The sequence below is a fragment of the Xyrauchen texanus genome, chromosome 45 (assembly GCF_025860055.1).
Source record: "Xyrauchen texanus isolate HMW12.3.18 chromosome 45, RBS_HiC_50CHRs, whole genome shotgun sequence".
In the NCBI taxonomy this organism is placed as follows: domain Eukaryota; kingdom Metazoa; phylum Chordata; class Actinopteri; order Cypriniformes; family Catostomidae; genus Xyrauchen; species Xyrauchen texanus.
In genome coordinates this window covers 1933364-1960377 of record NC_068320.1, presented here as the reverse complement: position 1 = coordinate 1960377, position 27014 = coordinate 1933364, and the positions used below count along the sequence as shown (strand labels likewise).

The window sequence follows — 27014 nt, the reverse complement described above, 5'->3', positions numbered from 1 at the left end:
CACATGTAAGCACACATTCTGGCCTTTTAGTTTTTTTGTTTTTTAACCCAGTATTTATGTCCATTTATCTGTTTCCTCCCTGTGCTTTCATAAGCGTTAATTGACTGAATTTTCCACTAAACTCATAAATCAGTAAGATTGGAGGAAAAGTGGAATCCGTTGTCAGCATGTCCTCCTTCATCTTGCAGGGTTGTTAAAGATAGCATCATTGAACTTTAACGTGTATGTTTCACGTTTAATTGATCAGTGACAACGCAAGGTTTTCTTTTCAACGGAGGGACATGCATACGAATGTTACAATATTTAAACGTGTTTTTGAACGTGTTCACATTAAGTGAGGATTCCATTTCTACAGAAGGAGATGCAAATAAGAAATAAACAGGAACATTGCTTAGGATTCACAATATTGTATAAAAGAAAGCGAGTCTTTCAACATTGTTTACTGCTGTATTAAAATCTAAACGATGCAAAACGAACGATCAGGTTCGTGTTTATAGGAAGCACCGCAATTGACAGCACGCCCGACAAACACAACAGAGAAAGTTTTCTTTTTTTTAATGAATGACCAGGGGAGAGCGAGGACGCAGTCCTCCACTACCAGAAATTATGCAGTCGAGATTCCAACATTTGGGGAATTCGCAGAGGTCAGCACAGCCAAAGTGCAATGGCCGAGCCTCGCCCTGGGTGAACCACCTTCATGATCATAGTGTCTCCCCTACCAGGTAAGTATAAGTGCAAGGGTTTTGGGGCAGAGGGCCCATTCTCTTCTTTACCATTCATACCAACGTTGTCCTCATACACAAACAAATGATCCACAACTCCTAGTGCGTGAATGCACTTTGCAATCAAACAGGCGTGTACACCAACTACGAACTCCAACTTTTAAGGCTAAGTCTGTGTATTAGTTCTCTGCCTTGTGACTGTTTGTGGTCTCAGGAGTGAGCGACAACACCGCTATACCATTCGCTCTCGGCCGACGAGTCGGCGGTTTGTTCACGGGCACGCAATCACACACCTGAACGAGCTAAAGTTAAGATTCCTCATTTTCCCACTCTCAGACGCTTATTGTATTAATGAACAAAGATCTCTGCCTTTCATAACAAATTTTGATCCCCCGAAAGGGGAGCGCACCGTGCCTGGAAATACTGCAATACAAAGTCATATGTAGAGTGGACGGAGCAAGCCCCGCTTCCATCTCCCAGGCCCAAATATCAATTTAATATATGGTCCCCGGATAGGGGACGTATCAGATATTAAACTGATAACAGATTTGTTTTTTCTTTAGAAAAAAAGTTTTATTGTCACAAACCACTTTAAATACATCATACATTTATATCAACATACCATCACATCACCTTTTTTATATTAGAAGCATAAGATCAGCTTAAAAATAATAAAAGCAACTTAAAACACCATAAACAAAGAGGAGAGAAAGTAACAATCAGACAATTTTTTGGGCAGTGTTTTATATACATTAGTCCATGTATCCATTGTGTTATGCACCGGGATGTGTTGTTAGGTCTGAGAAGGCTAAAAACCACAATAAAACAATAAAATCCACCAGATATTTAAAAGTACTTGTGCAGGACCGGGTGTGAGCCCGAGTGTGCCTCCACTCCACTCTCCAGAACATGTACTCGACCCGTCCCTTCTGTGCCCAGCGGAGATCCCCTCTCCTCAGGTCCGCTGTTCCTGTAACCACTGGTGGTAAGGGTGCAACTACGGGCGGCCAAGTGCGGTGTGGCCGGGACCTTCCCCATTTGACCCCTGCCCCCCTGTCTGAATGACGACGCCTAGTACCCCTGCAGCATTGATGATATTAGTCGCTTGCGTGGAGGGGGACCGTAATGCGTTTCCCGACTACCAGGTTTCTGGTGGTCCAGATGGCGTCCTTAATTGTGTTGAGGGTGAGCCAGAGCGAAGTTAATTTTTTTTTTCCTGACCGGGAGGATCTCGTGAGCCACCATCCACGACAAGTCGTTGAGCCTGTTCTGGAGAGCGGGGTGGGCAGCATTCCGCCAAACATTTTTGGCCTTGTCTGGTGTGAGGCCCTGTATTGGACTTATCGTTTCCGGATCCTGCACAAAAGAAACAATAGACTTGTGATTAGTTAAAATGATGACATCAAGGTTCTCCAAAGCATGTTTCTTTAAAAAACATTTGATAAAATCATGTTCTTTAGGTAATTTAAGAGATACTGGCAGGCCTTTTCCTCAATTTTCGTGTCTTTTCTTGATGACCTCCCTTTTCAGCCTTTCGCACTTGGACCCCCACAAGAAATAGAACACTGCCCTCTCCAGGTCTAGAAGAAAACTCCTAGGGGGACTAAAAACAGAACATATAAACATATAAAAATATTGCTAATTTTAAAGATAAAAGGTCAGTATCTAAATTGTAACATCATCCATATATAGGGCACAGGTTGCATTCAGTCCACCGGTCCCCGGAATGTCAAGTCCTTTTAATCAAGTTATCCTTTCTCAAGATTTATGCCAATGTCTCAATGCAAACCACATATAGGAGGGGTGATAAAGGACACCCCTGACGGACGCCGCTGCAAATATTCACAACTTCGGATAGGTGCCCATTTACTAGAATTCTGCTGACAAGGCCATTGTACAGCAATCCCACCATGGTTATTGACCATGCGAGGCATGGTCAAATGCTTTTCAAAGTCTAAATTTATAACTGCTAGCCGAATATTTCTGTCTCTCGCGTATCAGATGGCATCTCTAATCAACACTAGGCTGTCCGTGATCTTCCTCCTGGGCAAAGCGCAAGCTTGATCCAGGTGAATTACTTCCTCTAAAATCGTAGACATATGTATAGATAAAATCTTGCTAAAAAGCTTACGGTAGAAATTTAAAAGCGTAATCGGTTGCCAGTTCTTGAGGTCCGTCTTGTCTCCTTTTTTGTGTAGTAGCAAAACTATCCCTATTCTAAAACTGTCAGGAAGTCTGTCATAGGTCTCAAACTCTGTAAAAAGCATCAGTAAGTCAGGAGCTAAAACATCCCAGAAAGTCAGATAAAACTCTAGGGGCAGCCCATCCATTCCTGGGTACTTCCCCTTTTAAGAGCTTTCTCTAACTCTGGGATTTCAAAATCTTGTAATAAAAACACCCCTTTGTCGTCAACCTTTTTTTAAAAAAAAAACTTAAATGTCCTTTAGAGTGTCATCACATATGATTTTTTTTCTATAAAGATCCTCATGAACAAATTCGATACCTTCTAAAATCACCCTCGTTTTTTTTTCCTCCCTCTTACTTTTACATTTGTGATTGCCCCTCCCCATGTCATTATTTTCTTAAAGTACCATGTGCATTTTTTCCCTTCTTCAATTTATTGTTCTTTACTCCTTGCAATGACACCCTTGCTTTGAACTTCAGCTAGAACTGACATTAACTTTTTGACCGCTTTAATTTCTTCATTAAAATCAGTCTTTTCTGCACCCCCCTCATGCACCTCCTTTCCCTATTTTTCTTCTCTTTTCCCTTCTGTCTAAAAAAAACCCTCTCGTCCTATCTTTTACCATCTCCCACCACAGTGCACGTGAATCAAAAAGTCCTGGAGGGTCATCACTGGCTGAACTGCTCCCTATATTCTTTAACTATATCCTGATCCTGTAACAGAGAGTAGTTCAGCTTCCAGATCCCCCCTCCTACCACCACACCCAGCGTTATTGAAAGAGTGCACGATAGCATTGCGTGATCGGAGAAGTACAGGGGAGTCAATGTAGCATCCGTTGGCGGGCAGTCACATGTAAAAACATAGTCAATGTGGGAGGCTCTGGTACCATCACCACTGACCCAGGTGAAGCCCTCCTCCCTAGGATGCAAAGTCTTAAAACAGTCCACTAATTTAAAATCTTTAATTAAACTTTGCAGTAAAACTGATGTTTTATCTTCTTTAAAATCTTCCCCTGCCTTTTTCCTGTCCGTTTTAGATAAAACACAATTAAAATCCCCTGCTACCATTAGGGGAGCCCAACCTAGCATGTGGGGCTGCAGATCTTGTAAAAGCTCATACCTTTCATTTTTTCCCTGTAAAACCATATGCATTTAAGACATTGAAAACATTGACTTAAGTCAATTTAGCTAAAATGGCCTGTCCGTCTTTCCACCACTGTTATGCCCTTCACCAAGATGTGAGGATTATTTATTAAAATTGCAACTCCATAATTTTTGTTTGAGTTGGATCCACTCCATATTGAGGGGCCAGGGGTCACATCTCTTCCCACTTCTTATACTGGGGTATAAAAGGTACAGCACACAACATCACTTTAAAATTTTTTAAAAGGGTTCGAACACTCTGTGCTCGTATGTGGGACCTCACACTTCTCACATTGATGGTTGAAATTGTGAGGGCCATAAGCAGTATGGTTGCAGGAGGCCAAGGCCTCCAGGACCGCAGAGGGGTGTCCCCGCGGCTCTTTTGGCGATGATGATCTTAGCTTTATTTGCAAAAAAAATAAATAAAAAATGTGGGGACCCAGAGGGCCACACATGATCCTGCTCATCCATACTCAGACTCCCAGGCCTATGTGAAGCCCTCAGCTTTTTTTCTTCTGTTTCACATAGAGGGGATCCCGCAGGCCTCTTTTGCAACTGACCATTAGGGAGCAAAGCTATTGAGTCTGTTCCACTATTATTTGCTTCACTCTCCTCCATTTCCAGTTCAGTTACGGTTTCTAGGGAAGAGGTGGCCGTTCCTTGTGATCCCCCTTCCATCTCTTCTTTGTCTTCCATTTTCTCCGTAACCACCTCTTCACTAATGTTTTCCAACTGCGGGGTGTGGCCACCTCTCCCCATTCACCTGTTACCTCTGCCTCCTTGGTCGCCCCGCCCATATCCTTTTAGCCAATCCCTGAGGCTATCCGGGGATTTGAATTTCCCTCCACTTCCTCAGGGACCGTCTCCTTTTCATTTGTTTGTTGGCCATGCTGGGTGGCCATTTTGTACATTTTTAACTTGGTGGCAAAAGATTTAGGGCAATCTCTGTAGAGATTGGTAAATTCACCTCAGAGATTGCACTTTCTGCCATTGGTACATTCTTCAAAATTATGTCAAATTTCTTTACACTTACCGCATACTGTTTCCTGGAATGCCTCAGCGAGATGTCCATTTTGGCCACATTTGCAGCACAATTTGGGCATCCCTTGATAATGAATGTAACCTCTGTTTTCTCCCAGCACAATCATGGAGGGTATATGACTCAGGCCCTGGAAACCACTTGGATCAGCCCATTGTTTTATGGGCACTCTCCAAGCACAGTTCCAGATGCCATCTTTCTCTAATATCTTGACTGGCTGTCTAAGCACAGAGCAATATCTTGCCAACCATACGGAAATATCCTCTCCATTCAGTTTCTTTAAACATCCTGACATCTACTATTTTCATAGAATTGTCAGTCTGTTTCTCCAACTTGAACATAGAGAAATTTGCTGTTACCATTTCAAAACGAGACCAGAAAACATTAAGAGTAGCGGCAGTCTTAAAGCTCACATCAAACCCACGATTCAAAGAAAAAAACCCAAGCGTTTTTTGGATGAGTTTCCTGGAAAAGTCCAGTCTGGACATCTCCAGGAGGGACCCATCCTCTTTGGTTTTAAATAAAAACCTAACACTCTGGTGCCTCCGCACGCCGACACGAGCAGCCGACATGGTGGAGGCACCAACAGCTTACAAAAGGAAAAACTTTCTTTAAAACCCTAGCAAACAATAAATACTTAAAACACAGAAATAAATAGTTAAAGTATAACTTGCCTTTAAAACGGTGTTCGTTCTCTGCTCACCAACCTAAAAAACTCAAGCACAATTAACAACAAAAGCAAGTATTAAATTATAAGCAAAAGCAATATACCTCTCGACAGATATGACTCCCTGCAATAGCGTGCAAAGACCTTCTCTCTGTGAGTGGCAATCGCAACTCTCCCGCAAAGCGGGACGCCATGTATAGAACTGATAAGAACAGATACAACACTTGATCTTAGCCAAAAGGCCGAGAAGCGATGCAGTAGTCACTCCGTGAGAGGACGGCCGGAAACGGAAAAGCGAGATGAGGTCACGGTGAGAGCGTCAAAGGTCACAAACTATCAAGCAGACATGGACGGTTTGACCAGTGCGGGACCAAACAAAATGGACCATGCCTCTCCTCGATGCATTATCAGTGTGCAACACTTTTCAGCGTAACAAGCAAAGCATTGTTCCCCAAACAAATGCTGAAATGATACATCACTTGATGTCTTTCTCTCAGCTCGAAGGCAGCTGGAGTGCCATTGGCCAAAACCCAGTGTGGAGGCCAAACTGCTCTTTCTACTCACCTTTGAACATTTGGGATTCATTATTTGTCCTTGGTGTTGTAATGCCGTATATTGCACGTCCCTTTCCACGTAAAAGGGGTAAGAAGTATTAACATTGACAACGCGTCCACACCCCCCTCACCCAATGTCTCTGTGAAGGACCGAAGTCTCTTTGTGTCAGCGTAATCAAATGTGGTGGCCGAACTGACTATTTTATTCACATTTGAATGCAAATCATGGCTTTCCCGGATCTATTTGGGCCTGTTGTTTTATTTCAGCTCTGTACTTTTAAATAAGTGGTGTTTAACTTGCATTTCTCTTAAATGTCAAATCAGTAGGCTTTGAGAGAAAACGGAATCCATTGCCAGAACGTACTCCGGCATGTTGTGGTTAACGTGTCCACATGAAACGCGGAGACTATAAGGCGCCTCCTTTGTGTCTTAGCTCGACGGCCATTGACGTGTTGTTGTACCTATAGTTGAAACAACATTCTGAAGCCAAACCTATCTTTCTACTCGCGTTTTGAATATTTGGGATTTATATTTTCTTCTTCGATATTTTTGTGCGCCCTTCGCAATGTTATATTATCCGTTGCCTTACCGTGTAAATGGGAACAATGTGTAAGCATTGCCAATGCGTGCCCAACCAACGCTGACACCACACCTAGCTTTGTTTCAATCCACTTCTCAGTGAAGGATGATGAAGTCTCTTGTTTCAGAGTAGCTAATCAAACGCGGGCCGAACAGACCTTTTTATTCTCTTATGAATGGAAATCGTGGCTTTTTTTCGGATCCATTGGGTTCAAAGTTTAACTTCGGCTCTGTACTTTTTATAAGTGAGGCTAATCTCACTTTTCTCTTACACTGAACAGTGAGCTTGAAGGGAAGACAAAATCCATTGTGAGCATGTAGGTAATCCTGCGTGTTTAGGTGAAGGTGTCCACTTCAATAGCAGATACGGTTCTTTATTTCTATCTCTCCCGGATCGGTGAATGACGAAGCTTCTTTGTCTTAGTTTGACACGGCGCTTCATTTCTATTTCTGACCTCGGAGGATGCCGTGTGGTCGCATTATTCTTTCTTTATATATATTTAAAGAAACTTTAAAATGGCAATTATCAAACCGCTTATTAAGAAAGCCACAACTTGATCCTGGAGAACTTGATAATTATATACCAATTTAAAATCTCCCGTTTATGTCTAAAATACTAGAAAAGGTAGTATCCTCCCAAATATGTTCATTTCTACAGAGAAATAGTATATATGAAGAATTTCAATCAGGATTTAGGCCTCATCACAGTACAGAGACTGCACTTATCAGAGTTACAAATGACTTGCTCTTATCATCAGATCGCGGCTGCATTTCTCTTCTAGTGCTTTTAGATCTAAGTGCTGTATTCGACACGATAGATCATGACATTCTCTTGAATAGGCTGGAGAATTATGTTGGAATTTGTGGAGTTGCATTAGCATGGTTTAGGTCATATTTAGCAGACCGCTACCACTTTGTCTATGTAAATGAGGAATTGTCAAACCAAACAAAAGTAAAATATGGAGTGCCACAGGGATCAGTTTTAGGGCCTCTGCTTTTCTCCATGTATATGCTTCCCCTGGGAGATATTATCAGGAATCGTGGAATAAGTTTCCACTGCTATGCTGACGATACACAACTTTATATTTCTTCAAAACCAGATGAGATTTCACAATTCTCAAAATTAGCAGTGTGTATCGATGAAATAAAAGATTGGATGGCCAGAAATTTTCTTCTACTCAATTCTGACAAAACAGAGGTTCTAATTATTGGACCAAAAAACTCTTAAAAATAAGCCGCTAAAATATAATTTGACACTAGATGGATGTACTGTTACATCATCTTCAAAAGCAAAGAACTTAGGTGTTATATTTGATACCAATCTGTCCTTTGAAAATCAATTTACAAATGTTTGTAGAACAGCATTCTTCCACCTAAGAAATATTGCTAAATTAAGGCATATGCTCTCTGTTGCTGATGCCGAAAAACAAATTCATGCGTTCATGACCTCAAGACTAGATTATTGTAATGCATTACTGGGAGGATGTCCAGCAAGATCAATAAATAAACTTCAATTGGTTCAAAATGCAGCAGCCAGAGTGCTAACGAGAATCAAGAGATATGATCATATTAGCCCCATTTTATCGTTGTTACATTAGCTACCTGTTAAATTCCGTATTAATTTTACAATTCGGTTAACTACGTACAAAGCTTTGAATGGTCTAGATCCGCAGTACTTAAGTGATCTTCTACCACGCTATATTCCATCACGTTCATTAAGATCACAAAATTCTGGCCTGTTAATAGTTCCTAGAATATCAAAATCCACAAAAGGAGGTAGATCCTTTTCATATTTGGCTCCTAAACTATGGAATAGCCTCCCAAACACTGTTCGAGATGCAGACACACTCTCTCAGTTTAAGTCTAGACTAAAGACTCATCTATTTAGCCAGGCATACACCTAATTTATCCTCCAACCCACAATTAGGCTGCTTTAGTTGGGTCTGCTGGAACCAGAAACCATGATCATGATCTCTAACTCTGCAATAAATTGGCATCTATGCTTACATCTTTTTATTTGTTTCCCTGTCTCAACCTCAGGACTCCTATCCTGAGGTCACCAGAACCGGCTGGATCCAGCTCCATTCCTGCTTCGTGTTGGACTCCACTGCTACATGTCGCTGAATGATGATGACTAAATGCAGCTGGTGCCAGCCATATATCACTTCTTCAGTATATTATGATGGACTTCAGAGGATGAAATGATGCCAACTCCAACCTGCATCACCTCGGTCTATTGATGGACTACGATCTTGAAATGGAATGCATAGACTAACTATTGCCAACAAAAGCCTTCATCAGCCAATTAACAAGGACAATTGCATCTATATGGACTTCAAAGACTGTGGTCATTAATCTTACAGTTCAAAAACAATCGATGTTTAAACACTGACCCTTAACCCTTACTTAGTTTAATAATTTTAAACCATGATTTTAACTATACATAAGTAATATTTACATTCATAATGTTAGCCAGAGGGGAACTGCCCCCCACAGTGAGTCTGGTTTCTCCCAAGGTTATTTTTCTCCATTAATCTACATCTTATGGAGTTTTGTGTTCCTTGCCACAGTCGCCTACTGCTTGCTCACTGGGGTTATTTATACAATTATTATTTAATTATTTTTAAACACTATTAAGAATCGTATTTTATCTAAATTACACAATGATGATTCATCAACTTTATAGACATTACAGTTTTATTGTCTGTTAATGCTGATCTTCTGTAAAGCTGCTTTGAAACGATGTGTGTTGTGAAATGCGCTATACAAATAAAATTGACTTGACTTGATTATTCGTTAAACAAAATTCAGTTATAAAATAATCAACCAAAGTTGAGTTGCCCTTTATGAATAATAATAATAATAATGACAAGATGTTAAATAATTGTTTTACCCTTCGCTTTTATGGGAAAAACTGAACTAATTAAAAATGCTTTCTTTTTTTATTTTTATTTTGGAGAATGTCCCTTTCGCATTTAAGCACATCCTGGTGTTTATTTTTTATTATTTATATGTCCATCTTCTGTTTCCTCCCTGTGCTTTCATATAAGCGTTAATTGACTGAATTTGACACTAAACTTAACATCAGTAAGATTGGAGGGAAAGCAGAATCTGTTGTCAGCATGTCTTCCTTCATCTTGTGGGGTTTTTAAAGATAGCATCATTGAATTTTAACGTGTATGTTTCCCACGTTGAAATGATCAGTGACAACGCAAGGTTTTCTTTTCAACGGAGGGACATGCATACAAATGTTACAATATTTAAACGTGTTTTTGAACGTGTTCACTTTAAGTGAGGATTCCGTTTCTACAGATGGAGATGCAAATGAGAAATCAACGGGACCATTGCTTAGGATTCACGATATTGTATAAAAGAAAGCGAGTCTTTCAACATTGTTTAATGCTGTCTTACAATCTAAACAGTGCCAAACGAACGATCAGGTTCGTGTTTATGGGAAGCACCTCAATTGACAGCACGCCCAACAAACACAACAGATAGTTTTCTTTTTTTAAACGAATGACCAGGGGAGAGTGCGGACGCAGTCCCCCACTACCAGAAATTATGCAGTTGAGATTCCCACATTTGGGGTATTCGCAAGGGTCAGCACAACTGAAGTGCAATTGCCGAGCCTCGCCCTGGGTGAACCACCTTCATGATCATAGTGTCTCCCCTACCAGGTAAGTATAAGTCAACATGATCCACAACTCCTAGTGCGTGAATGCGCTTTGCAATTAGACAGGCGTGTACACCAACTTTAAACCCCAACTTTTAAGGCTACCAAGTCTGTGTATTAGTTCTCTGCCTTGTGACTGTTTGTGGTCTCAGGAGAGAATGACAACAGCACTATACCATTCGCTTTCGGCCGACGAGTCGGTGGTTCGTTCACGGGCACGCAATCACACTCCTGAACAAGAGCTAAAGTTAAGATTCCTCATTTGCCCACTCTCAGACGCTTACTGTATTAATGAACAAAGATCTCTGCCTTTCATAACAAATTTTGATCCCCGAAAGGGGAGTGCACCGTGCCTGGAAATACTGCAATACCAAGTCGATACGTGGAGTGGACGGAGCAAGCCCCGCTTCCATCTCCCACGCCCAAAAATCAATTTAATATATGGTCCCCGGATAGGGGACGTATCAGATATTAAACTGATAAGAACAGATTTTTTTTTTCTTTAGAAAATTTTTTATTGTCACCATTTCTCTTTGACATCCACATTTTTTTCCAACATGTTTTCACACAATCTTTTCATTTTCCTAAAACCAAAAAAACGAATTTATAAACACAATTTCATAATAATTTGTAAAAAAAAGGACAATTAAATAGACAAATTTAAGAAACTATTAAAATTATAAAATATTTGTGTGTTGTGCTTAAAAGTCCATATTTTTCAATTGTGTGTTAAAAATAATGTTGTAAAAATAATAAATAAAACATCTTGGTGCCAATTTAAAATGCCATCTGTTGTTCAAGACCAGGATGAGTCCCTATCAAATTGGCCATCATCCCACCCTCCAGGACAGGCACTTGGTCTGCCGCTTCTGTGCTCAGTGGATATCCCCTCTCCTCCTGCCCACTGTTCCCATAGCTGGTGGTGGTAAGGGTGCATCTATGGGCCAAAGTACGGTGGCGACCAGGACCTCTTCCGTGAGACCCCATCCGAATAACAGCGTCCGGTACCCCTGCAGCGTTGATGTTACCATTTGCTCACTCACGTGGAGGGGAACCGTAACTTTATCGTAAAGTTTCTTGTGGTCCAGATGGCATCCTTGATTGCGTTGAATGTGAGCCAGAGCGAGGTAAATTTTGTTTTTGCAGTACAGTCCTTCAAGCCCTGGCCCACACCAAGGATGGTGAGCTTGTAATCCACCTGGACCCTACCCACTGGCAGGCACGGGAAATACAGGGGGCCGGTCTTGGCCCACAGGTCCCGCGCAGCGCCGCACTCCCAGAGTAGGTGTCGTACTGTCTCCGGGGCACTGCACCCGGGACGAGGGCAGACTGAGTTCTTGGCCATGCCACTGGAGTGCATCACCGCCCTGACCGGGAGCATCTCATGGGCCACTATCCACGCCATGTCCTTGTGCCTGTTCTGGAGAGTTGGGTGGGCAGCATTTTTCCACACTTCTTTGGCCTCACCTAGTGTGAGGCCTGGGACTGGACTCACTGTTTCCCGGTCCTGCATAAAAGAGACAAGAGATTTGTGGTTGGTTAAAAAGGTGACATCCTGAGACTCTAAACAATTTGTTTTTAAAAAACTTCTTGATAAAATCATATTCTTTTGGAAGATTAAAAGCCACTGGAGTTGTCAAATCTTTTGGTAAAATTTTTAAAGCTCTCAGGTAAGACTCCATCCAAAAGCGGGCCATGGCTGCAGTCTTATTTTCTCTGGATGGGGTCACTGCATAACCAATATGCAGGACGGTGAAGCAGCTGGCTAAAAACAGGTGGGGGTCTGGGAGGCCTTTTCCCCCATTTTCTGGTCTTTTCTTGATGACCTCTCTCTTCAAGCGTTCCCGCTCGGACCCCCACAGGAAGTAAAAAAAACTGCCCTCTCCAGGTCTGTAAGGAAATGTTTTGGGGTACTAAAAACAGAACACAAAAGTAAAAACAATGGTAAGATCACCGCCTTAAAGATTAAAATTTTCCCCCAAAAACCCAGTCTTTTTCTAACTTTCCCTATCATGTCCGTCCAATTTCCCCGTCCTCCACCCTCTTTGTCGAATTTAACCCCTAAAATCTTTTGATCTGTCTCTTTAAAATCTACTTCAAGTCCACCTGTGTCCACGTTTCCCCACGGCCCGAAGAGCTGGGCCTCAGACTTATTCCTATTGAGTTTCGCGCCTGAGGCCCGACCATACCAGTCTGTCAAGTCCATTGCTCTTCGTACAGATATCATGTCAGTAGCTAAAAGGGTAATGTCATCCATGTATAAAATACAAGTGGCTGTTAATCCGCCCGTCCCTGGAATGTCTAGTCATTTGATCCATTGGTCCCTTCTCAAGATCTGTGCCAGTGGCTCAATACAAGCCACATACAGGAGGGGATATAAAGGACACCCCTGATGGACACCACTACATATGTTCACCGCTTTAGATAAGTGCCCATTTACAAGAATTTTGCTGACTAAACCATTGTACAGCAGTCCCACCCAGGCTATAAACCTCCCTGGAAAACCCATTTTTTGCAGTACCTGAAAAAGGTATTGGTGCGAAACATGTTCAAAAGCTTTCTAAAAAACTAAATTTACGACTACTGAACAAATGTTTCTGTCTCTCGCATAACAGATGGTATCTCTAATCAGTACTAGGCTGTCCGTAATCTTTCTACCAGGCACAGAGCAAGCTTGATCTGGGTGGATCACATCCTCTAAAATTTTACTAAAAAGCTTACTGTCAAAATTTTAAAGCGTGATTGGACGCCAGTTTTTAAGGTCTGTCTTGTCTTCTTTTTTATACAGTAGTGAAACTATCCCTAATCTAAAGCTGTCGGGAAGTCTGTCTAAGGTCTCCAATTCATTAAAAACAGTCAGAAGTTTGTGTGCTAAAATGTCCCAAAACATCTTAGCTCTAGGGGACTTTTCCTGTTTAAAACCTTTAAGAGCATTTTGTAACTCTAAAATGGTAAAATCTTGGGATAAAAGCTCACTTTGACTGCTTATCATTTTCTCTAAAAAACATCCCTTAAAGTGTCACTTTCTACTTTTGTTACAATATAAGTCCTCATAAAATTCTGTAACCCCACTTAAAATGTATTTTGTTTTGTGCACTTCCCTCCCTTCTATTTTCAGTGATGTTATTGCCCCTCCCCGTGTGATTACTTATTTAAAGAAATACCTGATGCACTTTTGCCTTCTTCATTGTCTCTTTCTCTGCTTCTTAAAATGACACCTTTGCTTCGTGTTTCACTTAAAACTGACATTTCCTTTATTTTTTTAATATCATCACTAAAATCCAGTCCGTTATTTAGAAGGTTACAATATCTCTGTAGTCTTTTTTGCAGTCCCATCATGTGCTTTTTCTTATTTTTCCCTACCTTTCTAAAAAACTGTCTTGTCCTGGCCTTTACCATCTCCCACCACTGTGCTCGTGAATCATAAACGTCTTGGAGGGTCTGCCATTGGCTGAACCACTCCCTATATTCTCCAACTACTTCCTCATCTTCCAACAAGGAACAGTTCAGCCTCCACAGCCCTCCCCTACAATCACACCAGTGGGGAGTGAAAGGGGCAAGACAGCATCAAGTGGTCAGAAAAAAAGAGGGGGGTCAATGTTGCATCGGTTGGCGGGCAGTCCCTTGTAAAAACATAGTCGATTCGAGAGGCTCTGGCCCCATCACCACTAAACCAGGTGATGCCTCCCTCTCCTTGATGCATTTTCTTAAAACAGTCGACTAGCTTAATATCTTTAACTAAACCCTGCAATAAAACCGATGTCTTGTCAACCTTAAAATCCTCTCCAACCCTCTTTCTGTCTTTCTGCGTTAAAACACAGTTAAAATCCCCTGCCACTTCTAGGGGGACCCTACCTAACATGTGGGGCTGCAGGTCTTCTAAAAGCTCATACCTTTCATTTTTATCAGTAAAACCATACACATTTAAAATGTTAAAATCCTTGTCAAAAAAAGTCATGTTTGCTAAAATTGCCGGCCCATCCCTAACCACAGTGCTACCCCTCACCACAAGGTTGGATCCACTCCATAGTGAGGGACCTGGAGTCCACATCTCATCCCACTTCCTATAATTTGTTAAAGGGAGAGCACACTCTTGCAATAAAAACACATCTGACTTACAAGACTTTAAAAAGGACAAAACACTCTGTGCTGGCATGGTGGATCTCACACTTCTTACATTGAGAGTAGAGATAGTGAGGATCGTGAGCAGTATGGTTAAAAAGGCATGATATTTAACTCTTTAAAAATACATTTAAAGACTACAGGTTTCAGTTAAAATCATAAAAGTTCTTGTGATACCTGCTCCTCCTTTATACCCATGAGGTTGGGGTCAGGAGGGCAGATGTTTAATGCCTGCAGAGCCGCAGAGGAACTCTCTTGCGGCTCATTTGGAGATGATGTTCTTAGCTTTACGTGCAAAAATGAAACCTCATTTGGGGATTCTTGGGGCCACATATGCTCCAGCTCTTCCATAAAGGAACTATCTGGCCGATGAGTTGCCCTCTGTTTTAGACAGAGGAGATCCCACAGGCCTTTTCTGCACCTGAGCATTCGGGAGTGAGTAATCAGTTTCACTCCTACTTGACACAAAACTCACCTCAGGCACGGTGACTAAAGAGGAAGTCGTTTCATCCTCTCCCTCCTCTATATCCAATTTTCTTTGGGAGGTGACTTCCTCCCCCTGTTCAAATAAAATGTTTGACTCTGCCCCTGTTGCCGCCCCACTTCCGCCTCTTTGCCCAATCTCTGAAGCTGGCTGGTAATTTGAATTTCCCGCCAAAACCTCAGGGACCACCTCCTCCCTTTGTTCTCCTGTTTGCTCAATCTGTGGGGCGGCCATTTTATTACTTTTCAGTATGTTGGCAAAACTTTTTATAAAATTATAAAATAATCAACCAAAGTCGAGTTGCTCTTTATGAATAATAATAATAAAAATGACAATATGTTAAATAACTGTTTTACCCTCAGCTTTTATGGGAAAAGCTGAACTGATTAAAAATGCTTTTTTTTAAAAAAAAAAAAAAAATTATTTTGGAAACATCCTGGCGTTTAGGTTTTTTTTTTTTTTTACCCAGTATTTATATATCCATCTTCTGTTTCATCCCTGTGCTTTCATATAATTGTTAATTGACTGAATTTTCCACTAAACTTAACATCAGTAAGATTGGAGGGAAAGCAGAATCCGTTGTCAGCATGTCTGTCTTCATCTTTTGGGGTTTTTAAAGATAGCATCATTGAACTTTAACGTGTATGTTTCTTACGTTGAAATGATCAGTGACAACGCAAGGTTTTCTTTTCAACGGAGATACATGCATACGAATGTTACAATATTTAAACGTGTTTTTGAACGTGTTCACGTTAAGTGAGGATTACGTTTCTACAGATGGAGATGCTAATGAGAAATCAACGGGACCATTGCTTAGGATTCACGATATTGTATAAGAGAAAGCGAGTCTTTCAACATTGTTTAATGCTGTCTTAAAATCTAAACAGTGCAAAACGAACGATCAGGTTTGCGTTTATGGGAAGCACATCAATTGACAGCACGCCCGACAAACACAACAGAGATAGATTTTTAAACGAATGACCAGGGAGAGCTCTGACGCAGTCCCCCACTACCAGAAATTATGCAGTCGAGATTCCCACATTTGGGGAATTTGCAAGGGTCAGCACAACCGAAGTGCAATGGCCGAGCCTCGCCATGGGTGAACCACCTTCATGATCATAGTGTCTCCCCTACCAGGTAAGTATAAGTGCACAGGCTTTAGGGCAGAGGGCCCATTCTCCTCTTTACCATTCATACCAACGTTGTCCTCATACACAAACAAATGATCCACAACTCCTAGTGCGTGAATGCGCTTTGCAATTAGACAATTAAACTTTAAACCCCAACTTTTAAGGCTATCAAGTCTGTGGTAGCAGACCACAGACTTTTCTTTCGAAAAACACTTTGTCACCATTTCTATTTGACATCCTTTTTTTTTTTTTTTTTACAATTGTTCTTTTCCCAACATGTTTTCACACAATCTTGCATCCCTGACCGGGAGGATCTCATGGGCCACCATCCACGCCATGTCCTTGTGCCTGTTTTGGAGAGTTGGGTGGGCAGCATTTTTCCACACTTCTTTGGCCTCAACTAGTGTGGAACTGGACTCATTGTTTCCCAGTCCTGCACAAAAGAGACAAGAGATTTGTGGTTGGTTAAAAAGGTGACACCCTGAGACTCTTAACAACTTCTTTTTAAAAACTTCTTGATAAAATCATATTCTTTTGGAAGATTAAAAGCCACTGGGGTTGTCAAATCATTTGGTAAAATTTTTAAAGCTCTCAGGTAAGAACCCATCCAAAAGCGGGACATGGCTGCAGTCTTATTTTATCTGTATGGGGTCACCGCATAACCAATATGCAGGGTGGTGAAGCGGCTTGCTAAAAACAGGTGGGGGTCTGGGAGGCCTTTTCCCCCATTTTCTGGTCTTTTCTTGATGACCTCCCTTTTCAGTCTTTCCCACCTGGGCCCCCACAAGAAATAGAACACTGCCCTCTCCAGGTCTAGAAGAAAACTCCTAGGGGGATTAAAAACAGAGGATGTAAGTAAAAGCAAGTGTAAAATCACTGCTTTAAATATTAAAACCTTTCCTTCTAGAGTCAATCGTCTTAGTCCCTAAAACCCCAGTCTTTGCCTGACTTTCCCTATCATGTCAGTCCAATTTCCCTGTCCTCCACCCTCTTTGTCAAATTTCACCCCTAAAATTCTCCAGTTTGTTTCTTTAAAATCCAAATCCAATCCTCCTGTGTCTACGCTTCCCCACGGCCCGAAGGGCTGGGCTTTAGACTTGCTCCTATTAAGCTTAGCTCCCGAAGCCCGACCATACCACTCAGTCAGGTCCATTGCTCTTTTTAAAGATAAAAGGTCAGTGGCTAAAAGGGTCACGTCATCCATGTGGGCACAGGTTGCAGTCAGTCCACCAGTCCCTGGAATGTCAAGTCCTTTTAATCCATTTGTCCTTTCTCAAGATTTGTGCCAATGGCTCAATGCATACCACATACAGGAGGGGTGATAAAGGACCCCTTTGAAGGACGCCGCTGCAAATATTCACAGCTTCGGATAGGTGCCCATTTACTAGAATTCTGCTGACAAGGCCATTGTACAGCAATCCCACCCATGTTATAAACGTTTTTGGTAAACCCATTTTTTCCAGTACCTGAAGCAAGTACTGGTGCGAAACACGGTCAAAAGCTTTTTCAAAGTCTAAATTTAGAACTGCTAGCCGAATATTTCTGTCTCTCGCATAACAGATGGCATCTCTAATCAGCACTAGGCTGTCCGTGATCTTCCTCCCGGGCACGGCACAAGCTTGATTCAGGTGAATTTCGTCCTCTAAAATCATAGACATATGTATAGATAAAATCTTGCTAAAAAAGCTTACGGTCGAAATTTAAAAGCGTAATCGGTTGCCAGTTCTTGAGGTCCGTCTTGTCTCCTTTTTTGTGTAGTAGCGAAACTATCCCTATTCTAAAAATTTTAATACTTCCCTTAAAGTGTCATTTTCTACAATTTTTTTGCAATATACAGGTCCTTCTCAAAAAATTAGCATATTGTGATAAAGGTCATTATTTTCCATAATGTAATGATAAAAATTAAACTTTCATATATTTTAGATTCATTGCACACCAACTGAAATATTTCAGGTCTTTTATTGTTTTAATACTGATGATTTTGGCATACAGCTCATGAAAACCCAAAATTCCTATCTCAAAAAATTAGCATATTTCATCCGACCAATAAAAGAAGTGTTTTAAATACCAAAAAAAAAAGTCAACCTTCAAATAATTATGTTCAGTTATGCACTCAATACTTGGTCGGGAATCCTTTTGCAGAAATGACTGCTTCAATGCGGCGTGGCATGGAGGCAATCAGCCTGTGGCACTGCTGAGGTGTTATGGAGGCCCAGGATGCTTCGATAGCGGCCTTAAGCTCATCCAGAGTGTTGGGTCTTGCGTCTCTCAACTTTCTCTTCACAATATCCCACAGATTCTCTATGGGGTTCAGGTCAGGAGAGTTGGCAGGCCAATTGAGCACAGTAATACCATGGTCAGTAAACCATTTACCAGTGGTTTTGGCACTGTGAGCAGGTGCCAGGTCGTGCTGAAAAATGAAATCTTCATCTCCATAAAGCTTTTCAGCAGATGGAAGCATGAAGTGCTCCAAATACCCTGATAGCTAGCTGCATTGACCCTGCCCTTGATAAAACACAGTGGACCAACACCAGCAGCTGACATGGCACCCCAGACCATCACTGACTGTGGGTACTTGACACTGGACTTCAGGCATTTTGGCATTTCCTTCTCCCCAGTCTTCCTCCAGACTCTGGCACCTTGATTTCCGAATGACATGCAAAATTTGCTTTCATCCGAAAAAGTACTTTGGACCACTGAGCAACAGTCCAGTGCTGCTTCTCTGTAGCCCAGGTCAGGCGCTTCTGCCGCTGTTTCTGGTTCAAAAGTGGCTTGACCTGGGGAATGCGGGGATGTTTCTACTCCAGACTCAGTCCACTGCTTCCGCAGGTCCCCCAAGGTCTGGAATCGGTCCTTCTCCACAATCTTCCTCAGGGTCCGGTTACCTCTTCTCATTGTGCAGCGTTTTTTGCCACACTTTTGCCTTCCCACAGGCTTCCCACTGAGGTGCCTTGATACAGCACTCTGGGAACAGCCTATTTATTCAGAAATTTCTTTCTGTGTCTTACCCTCTTGCTTGAGGGTGTCAGTGATGGCCTTCTGGACAGCAGTCAGGTCTGCAGTCTTACCCATGATTGCGGTTTTGAGTAATGAAACAGGCTGGGAGTTTTTAAAAGCCTCAGGAATCTTTTGCAGGTGTTTAGAGTTAATTAGTTGATTCAGATGATTAGGTTAATAGCTTGTTTAGAGACCCTTTTCATGATATGCTAATTTTTTGAGAAAGACCTGAAATATTTCAGTTGGTGTGCAATGAATCTAAAATATATGAAAGTTTAATTTTTATCATTACATTATGGAAAATAATGACCTTTATCACAATATGCTAATTTTTTGAGAAGGACCTGTAAATCTTCATAATATTCTGTGACCCCACTTAAAACGTCTTTTGTTGTGTGAACTTCCCTCCCTCCAGATTTCAAAGATGTTATTACCCCTCCCCGTGTAATGTTTGAACTTATATTTTTATTTAGAACCACAGCATTACATACAGTATGCCATTGGATTTTAACCTTTTAGTCCATCATGTTCTCACAAACAATATTGACAATTTATCAAACTTAATTATATCATACACATTATACAGAGAATGAAAACAAATACACCTAGTACAAGGGGAGGAAGGGGGGAATAAAAAATAAAATAAAATAAAAAAATAAAACTTAAGGAAAAGGCAGAGATGAAATCAGGGTGGATATGATAGTATAACACATGGTCATTGTAGTATTAACGGCATTACAGGAGCCCACCTCTTTAAGAAAACAATTTTCTGAAGTCGTAATGCAAATGTGATTTGTTCCATTTCGTACAACTCCCATAGTTTTTGAATCCAAGCATTGTATGATGGAGGGTCAGGTTTTAACCATCTGCATGTAATACACTGCAAAATTTGTAGTAAATATATTTTAGCTCTTCCTTCAAGGCCCTCTGGACGCACACCTAGAAGGGCTATTATGGGGTCTACAGGGATTTCATAATGGAAGATTTCTTTAAGGGCATCAAATATATCTTTCCAGTAATTTCTTAATTTTGGACATGACCATAATATATGGGTGTGGTTACCAACATGCTGACCACAATTTCTCCAGCACTTGTCTGAGCAGGATGGATTCCATTTTGCAATTATCTGTGGAGTTCTGGTTATTATCTTCCATATGAATTCCCTCCAGACATTAGAGTTAGTCACACGATGTACCTCTTCACAAGCTTCCTCCCAAGTTTCAAGAGGCACTGTTTCATTAATTTCGTCCTCCCATTTTTCCTTGATCTGTAATGTGTTATTTGAATTCTTAGACAAAAATAACAGATATCCTTTAGAAATAATTTTTATTAAATTAAAGAAATACAATTTGTATTTCTTTAAAATATCTTTCTATTGGGGAGGGTTTTTTAATAATTTCTAGTTCCTTATGCGTTGTGAAGAAATGTCTCGGTTGTAAATATCTAAAAAATTCAGACCTTGGGAGTGTAAATTCATTTCTTATTTGTTCAAATGATTTAAGTGTCATTATGAAATAATTGGTGCAGATAATCAAGTCCATATTGTGACCACTTTTTGAAACCCACATCTGTATGAGATGGTACAAAGTCATTTAAGATAGCCAATGCTTGCTGCAGATGAGATTTTCATAAACAAACCAAATTATCTTTGTATAGTTCTCCAAATTTTTCAAGTAACTTTGGTCCATTCACCCATGGAGACATTTTTTTATGATAAACTGGAGAAGGGTACTATTTTAAGGGGCATGGAGCAAAGGCTCTTTTCAATATTGATCCATTGGGTTTGTGTGTCTTCTCTCATCCATGAAACCAGGGGCCTCAATTAAGCTGCCCAAAAGTAAAACCTAAAGTTTGGGAGTCCCAGCCCACCATTTGTTTTAGGCGATTGTATTATTTTAAGCCTTATTCTTGGGCGTTTTCCTTGCCAAACAAATTTTGAAATTATTTTATTCAGTAAATCAAAGATAGATTTTGGCACTTCTATAGGTAACATCTGAAACAGATAAAGTAATCTTGGTAGGACATTCATACGAATAGATTCAACACGACCAATCAGAGAGAGAGGGAGAGCTGTCCAACAATTTAAATCTTCGCTAATATTTTTAATCACTTTTTTTTATAGTTTGTGTCGTATAGCTGGTCTAAAGAGGAGGGAATAAAGATGCCCAAGTATTTAAACCCATTCTTGGGCCATTTGAACCTGCTTTTTCATTTGGATTTCTTTTGAAATTTGACCATTAACATCTATGGCCTCAGATTTATCCATATTCACTTTATATCCAGAGTAGTACCCATACTTGAGAATTCGTTTTTTTAAATATGGAATTGTTGTCTCAGGTTCTGTTAGAAAAAGTAGGACACCATCGGCGTGTAACGACAACTTATGTTCCTCTCCTCCAATTACAATTCCTTTAATTGCACTGTCGTCCCGAATTAGTTGAGCAAGGGGTTCGATGCTGATAGCAAACAGCAAGGGCAACAATGGACATCCTTGTCTGCATCCACGTTCTAGAGTAAAGCGTTCAGATCTACAACCGTTAACTCTCACTGAGGCGAGTGGATTTGTGTAGAGTGTTTGAACCCACTTTATGAAATTGGGGCCAAATTTAAACCGTTTAAGAGTTTGGATTAGATACTGCCAAGATCAAATGCCTTATGAGCATCAAGTGCTAAGAATACTGCCTTTGCACCTGTAGATTTTGTATAGCACATAACTTTCGTAGAGCGTTAAATATTATCTCCATAATATCTCTCTGGGATGAATCCGGTTTGGTCCGGATGTATAATTTGACTAATTAATTTATTTAGTCTTTTTGAAAGAATGGCAGTTAATATACGTAAATCACTATTTAACAATGAATTAAGCCGATATGATTGACAATCAGCAGGATCTTTGCCCTCTTTGTGAATTACAACAATGGTTGCATCCCTCCACGAGGGTGCCACTGTACCAGATTGGAGCGCATAGTGATATGCTCTTAATAAGAGTGGGGAAACTAGTTCTTTAAAGTTTTTATAGAATTCATTTAAATACCCGTCGGGTCCTGGGCTCTTATTATTCTTCACCTTAGAGATTGTCTCAATTATTTCACTTTCTTTAATAGGTTCTTCCAGTTCCTTTGACATTGACTCTGTTAACTCATTCAATTTTATATTATTTAGGAATGGTGCCAGAATATTATCATCAGAGCAAGTATCAGAATTTTTGTAGAGTGATTTGTAGAAATCTGCAAAGGATTCTGCAATTTCATCAGGTTTAGTAAGGGGGTTGATAGAGCCACAAGATTTTATTTTTTTGTACAATGTTTGAAGAGCTTTGCTTTCTTAATCTAATTGCTAACAATCTACTAGCCCTATTAACATGTTCATAATATCTTTGGTTAATAAATCTTAGATTGCCTTCAATCTTATCAGCGATTAAGCTATTGTATTCTCTTCGCACATCCTTTATTTTATTTAGTAGTTGGGGGTTTCAGGTTTGTTTATGTTGTTTCTCAAAATTTTTGATAGTGTGTTCTAATTCTTGTTGTTTAGCTACTCTCTCTCTCTTCTTGGCACTTGCAAATGAAATAATCCGGCCTCTGAGATATGCTTTTGCACAATCCCATACTATGAGTGGTGATAGCTCTGTAGAGTCATTTATATTTAGATATAATTTAAGTTCTGTTGTGACAAAATAATTAAATTCTTTATCATTAAGGAGCGAGGCATTTAATCTCCATTGTTTGGAAGTTTGTCTATGTCCTACGCTCCATATTAGTTCCACAGGTGAATGGTCCAAAATTGTCATTGGTAATATCTTCATATCTACTATTCTATATAGCTCTTCTTTGGGAGTGAAAAAATAATCTATCCTAGAATAAGATGCATGTCTATAAGAGTAAAATCTCTACAATTTGGATATTTACTTCTCCACACATCTACAAGTCCAAATTCAGAAGACTGGTATTTTAACATCTTACTCATTCGGGAGAGTGAAGTAGTAGGGCTGGGTTGTCTGTCCAAATGTTGTGACATAATACAGTTGAAATCTCCTCCCATTAATAATATTCCAGTGCTATACTGTGTAATTACATTGAAAACTTTTTTAATAAAAGTAGGCTTGTCCTCATTTGGTGCATATCTTCCCTCTGTATCCTTATGAGTCTTTGCAAAGGTAAAATTTACCTGCCTATGTATTAGGATAGACACTCCTTTCTTTCTCCCTGATGGATGAGAGGAAAAGTACACTTTATCTGCCCATGATCGCTTTAATTTCTCATGTTCTGCGTCAGAGAGATGAGTTTCTTGCAAAAAAGCTATTTGACAGTTAGTTTGTTTTAGCTGATGCAGAATCATTCTTCTCTTCATAGGGCTATGAAGGCCCTTAACATTATAGCTTATAACCTTTTATAGAACCCATTATTAATGATATATATATATATATAGTCTATAGTATTCAGTAATGGCAGAGGTAAGTGGGGATATCTAATGCATGCATGTTCAAATACATGGGCAAAAAATAAGGGTAAACGTGCAATGCGGTGTACTGACGAGAGAGAGAGAAAAAAGAAAAAAAGGGGGTGGGGCATACAGTACATTGGTGTTATACCTTTTAAAACCAACATGTTGGATAATATATAAGTGGCTGCATTTTTCCACCACTTTTTTAACAATGGCAGATCTCAGGGAAACAATGAGACCTGCAAAGATAGAACTAAAGAGAATGTTCTTAAAACTCCAGAACATAGATATGAGAGGTATTTCAGGGGCCTAGCCCTGAGCCGCACGGGAAGAACAGGCAGCCACAAACCAAACTTATCTCAGTACGAAATAATTAAACTTCTTTATGTGCCAGCAATTACCTGTGCATAAAATAAAGAAATGATCAAAGGGGCTGTGAATATACCATCACACAGGCTCCTAGAGAACCAATAAATCTCAGTCTAAAGTATTATTACATCAGCATTATAAATAACAGTAGACCTCTACCTTAACTGTGCAGATAGCTTGGCCATTAGGACGTTCACAAAATATTTACTTCAGAAATAATAGTAATGGCCAGCTGAACAAAAGTCATTGTGCAAATTTAATTGTTAACATGAGTAAGTTAAGGGTCGAATACTTATCGCGCGGCGATCCTTTTCACAATGTTAGGTAAGCATGTCAAACACCAGGTTGAGTCTCTGAAATAATTTTCCTCTTCACGTAGTCCATTGCCTCAAACGCGTTCCGGAACTATTTTTCTTCTCCATCATGTGAAATTCGAAGTCTGGCTGGGAAAAGCAGTCCATAGCGCACGCCTTGTCATCCCCGGAGAGCTCTCCTGACATCACCGAAGGCCGCTCTTGCCTTAGCAACGCTGGATGTGTAGTCAGGAAAGATAGTGATTTGATTCCCGTTGTGGTTTATCGGAGCGCGTTCTCTGGCTTTTCGCAAGATCTCCATGCAATCTCCATCATAATATAACTTTGCAATGATGGTGTGAGGTTTGTCACCTGGTTTCCTTGGGACGAGACTACGATGCGAACGGTCAATCTTCACATCTCTGTCTATTTCTAGCATCTCTCTCAGAAGTTTGGATATCGCTGCGGGTGAACTCGAACCAGGTTGCTCGGGAACTCCAGTGATTCGAATATTCCCCCTCCGCATCCCCCCTTCCATATCTTCACACTTTTCTTTCAAGTCGTTGACTTGGCTGGTAAGTTTGGTTACTGTGGCCTGAAGAGTAACATCTCATCTGACCAAGTGGAGAGCCCCCCCTCGACGTCTTTAATGTTCTCTTTCATTTCAGAATGCGTGGCGGCGCCGCTGCTCGCGATTTCGGACCTCATCGCCTGTAGTTCAATTTTTATTATGTCAATCTTCAGCCAGTGCATTCTTCACCTCTTGCTTTATCACAGATGATATATCTGACCACAGAGAGGAGAGAATGTCCGCTTTTATTACCTCAAAGTCCATATTCATGTCTATAGCAGAGCGACTGGAGGCACTTTGTCCCGAGGCTTCAGGCCTTGTGCTAGTAGAGCCAGAGTACTTATATTTACGGAGATTCGCTGCCAACAGCAACTATAATATCAGACTGATGTTGTTTTTTTAATAGTTTGCAGTGACTTTCGGCCTTAAAATGCTGTTGTAAGATTAAATCTTTACGGATTCTGCAGGAGCTCTGAAAAACACGCCTTACTCCATGTTTCGCTCAACAGAGCCCCCGTGTAATAATCTTTTAAAAAAAATATCTAGTGCACTTCTCCCCTTCCTCCATATCTTTCTCTCTGCTTCTTAACATGACACCTTTGCTTTGTGTTTCACTTAAAATTGACATCTGCTTTTTGACTTCTTTGACCTCTTCACTAAAATCAAAACCATTATTTAAAAGATTAAAATATCTCTGTAATCGTTTTTGCAGCCCCTGTATGCATCGCTTCTCTCTGTTTCTCAACTGTCTTGTCCAATCTTTTACCATTTCCCACCACTGTGCACGTGTGTCGTAAAAGTCTTGGAGGGTCTGGCATTGGCTGAACTGCTCCCTGTATTCTCTAATTACTTCTTCATATTTCAAAAGGGAACAGTTCAGCTTCCAGAGCCCTCCCCCTACGTCACACCCGAGGGCAGTGAAAGGGTGCAGGACAGCATAACGTGGTCAGAGAAGAAAATGGGAGTCAATATAGCATCTTTAGGTGGGAAGTCTCTTGTAAAAATGTAGTCAATTCGAGAGGCTTTGGAGCCATCACCACTGAACCAGGTGAAGCCCTCCTCTCTTTGATGCAATTTTCTAAAACAGTCAGTTAATCTAAAATCTTTAACTAACCCCTGCAATAAAAAGGATGTTTTATCAATTTTAAAATCATCAGCTACCCTCTTCCTATCTCTTTTTGTTAAAACACAATTAAAATCACCCGCCACAACTAGGGGGGCCCTACCCAGCATATGGGGCTGCAAGTCTTCTAAAAGCTCATGCCTTTGTAAAACCATATACAGTGTGTGTGTATGTGTGTGTATGTGTGTATATGTGTGTGTATATATATATATATATATATATATTTTTAGCATGCAGTTTATCAAGAATAATGATTGATCAAACCAGACACATTTCCATTTGGCGTTTTAATTCCACATTTCAAAGTACAGTAACTGTCATTGAAACAAGATGTCAGATCACTGAAATATAAATAACAGAAAAATACAAACATTATACACACACACACACACACACACACACACACACACACACACACACACACACACACACACACACACACTAAAGAACATGCAGGTTTCCAATTCAATTTTGGTAAAAAATAAAAAAAATAATAAAAAAAAACACTATTGTAACACTTACAATAATTGTTAATAATATAAAGAGGTCAGCTCTGGGATGAAAAGAATTACCAGTAAACATAAGCAATGAGGATATTTGGTACCAAATAAAGTGCAGGATACCAAATACATTTTTACAAGTCATTTCTAACAATGGGATAAGTGGTAATAATTTAGAGTTAAAGCTCTGGAGTAGAATATACCATTATAACTGCAATGCTGACCTGTGGCACAAGGATTTACAAGCTATATTTAACAATAGAATAACAGTTAAGCATTGTGACGGAATGAAGGTAGAATTTTTGGTACTAGTTAATGTGCAATATCAAGTATAAGAGGAATGAAATAGGATTTACAAACTATAATAGAATCGTTAAGCACTGACGGAATGAAATAAGCCAATACTAAAGTCACGGTAAGT

The 27014-nt window shown here is 40.3% G+C and overlaps 3 non-coding genes and 4 pseudogenes across 3 annotated transcripts; all 7 read right to left on the bottom strand.

The window, feature by feature from the left end:
* Positions 1 to 566: 566 nt before the first annotated feature.
* Positions 567 to 730, bottom strand: LOC127637860 (U1 spliceosomal RNA). The gene has a single exon (XR_007969799.1). It is a non-coding gene; the product is annotated as a U1 spliceosomal RNA (small nuclear RNA).
* A 390-nt stretch (positions 731 to 1120) lies between these two features.
* On the bottom strand, positions 1121 to 1297 carry LOC127637834 (uncharacterized; annotated as a pseudogene).
* Positions 1298 to 5907: 4610 nt separating this feature from the next.
* LOC127637836 (uncharacterized) lies at positions 5908 to 6009 on the bottom strand (annotated as a pseudogene).
* Positions 6010 to 10409: 4400 nt separating this feature from the next.
* Positions 10410 to 10573, bottom strand: LOC127637866 (U1 spliceosomal RNA). Its single transcript, XR_007969804.1, has one exon. It is a non-coding gene; the product is annotated as a U1 spliceosomal RNA (small nuclear RNA).
* A 325-nt stretch (positions 10574 to 10898) lies between these two features.
* Positions 10899 to 11074, bottom strand: LOC127637872 (uncharacterized; annotated as a pseudogene).
* A 5074-nt stretch (positions 11075 to 16148) lies between these two features.
* Positions 16149 to 16312, bottom strand: LOC127637864 (U1 spliceosomal RNA). The gene has a single exon (XR_007969802.1). It is a non-coding gene; the product is annotated as a U1 spliceosomal RNA (small nuclear RNA).
* Positions 16313 to 16551: 239 nt separating this feature from the next.
* On the bottom strand, positions 16552 to 26248 carry LOC127637234 (uncharacterized; annotated as a pseudogene).
* Between the last annotated feature and the right edge of the window lie 766 nt (positions 26249 to 27014).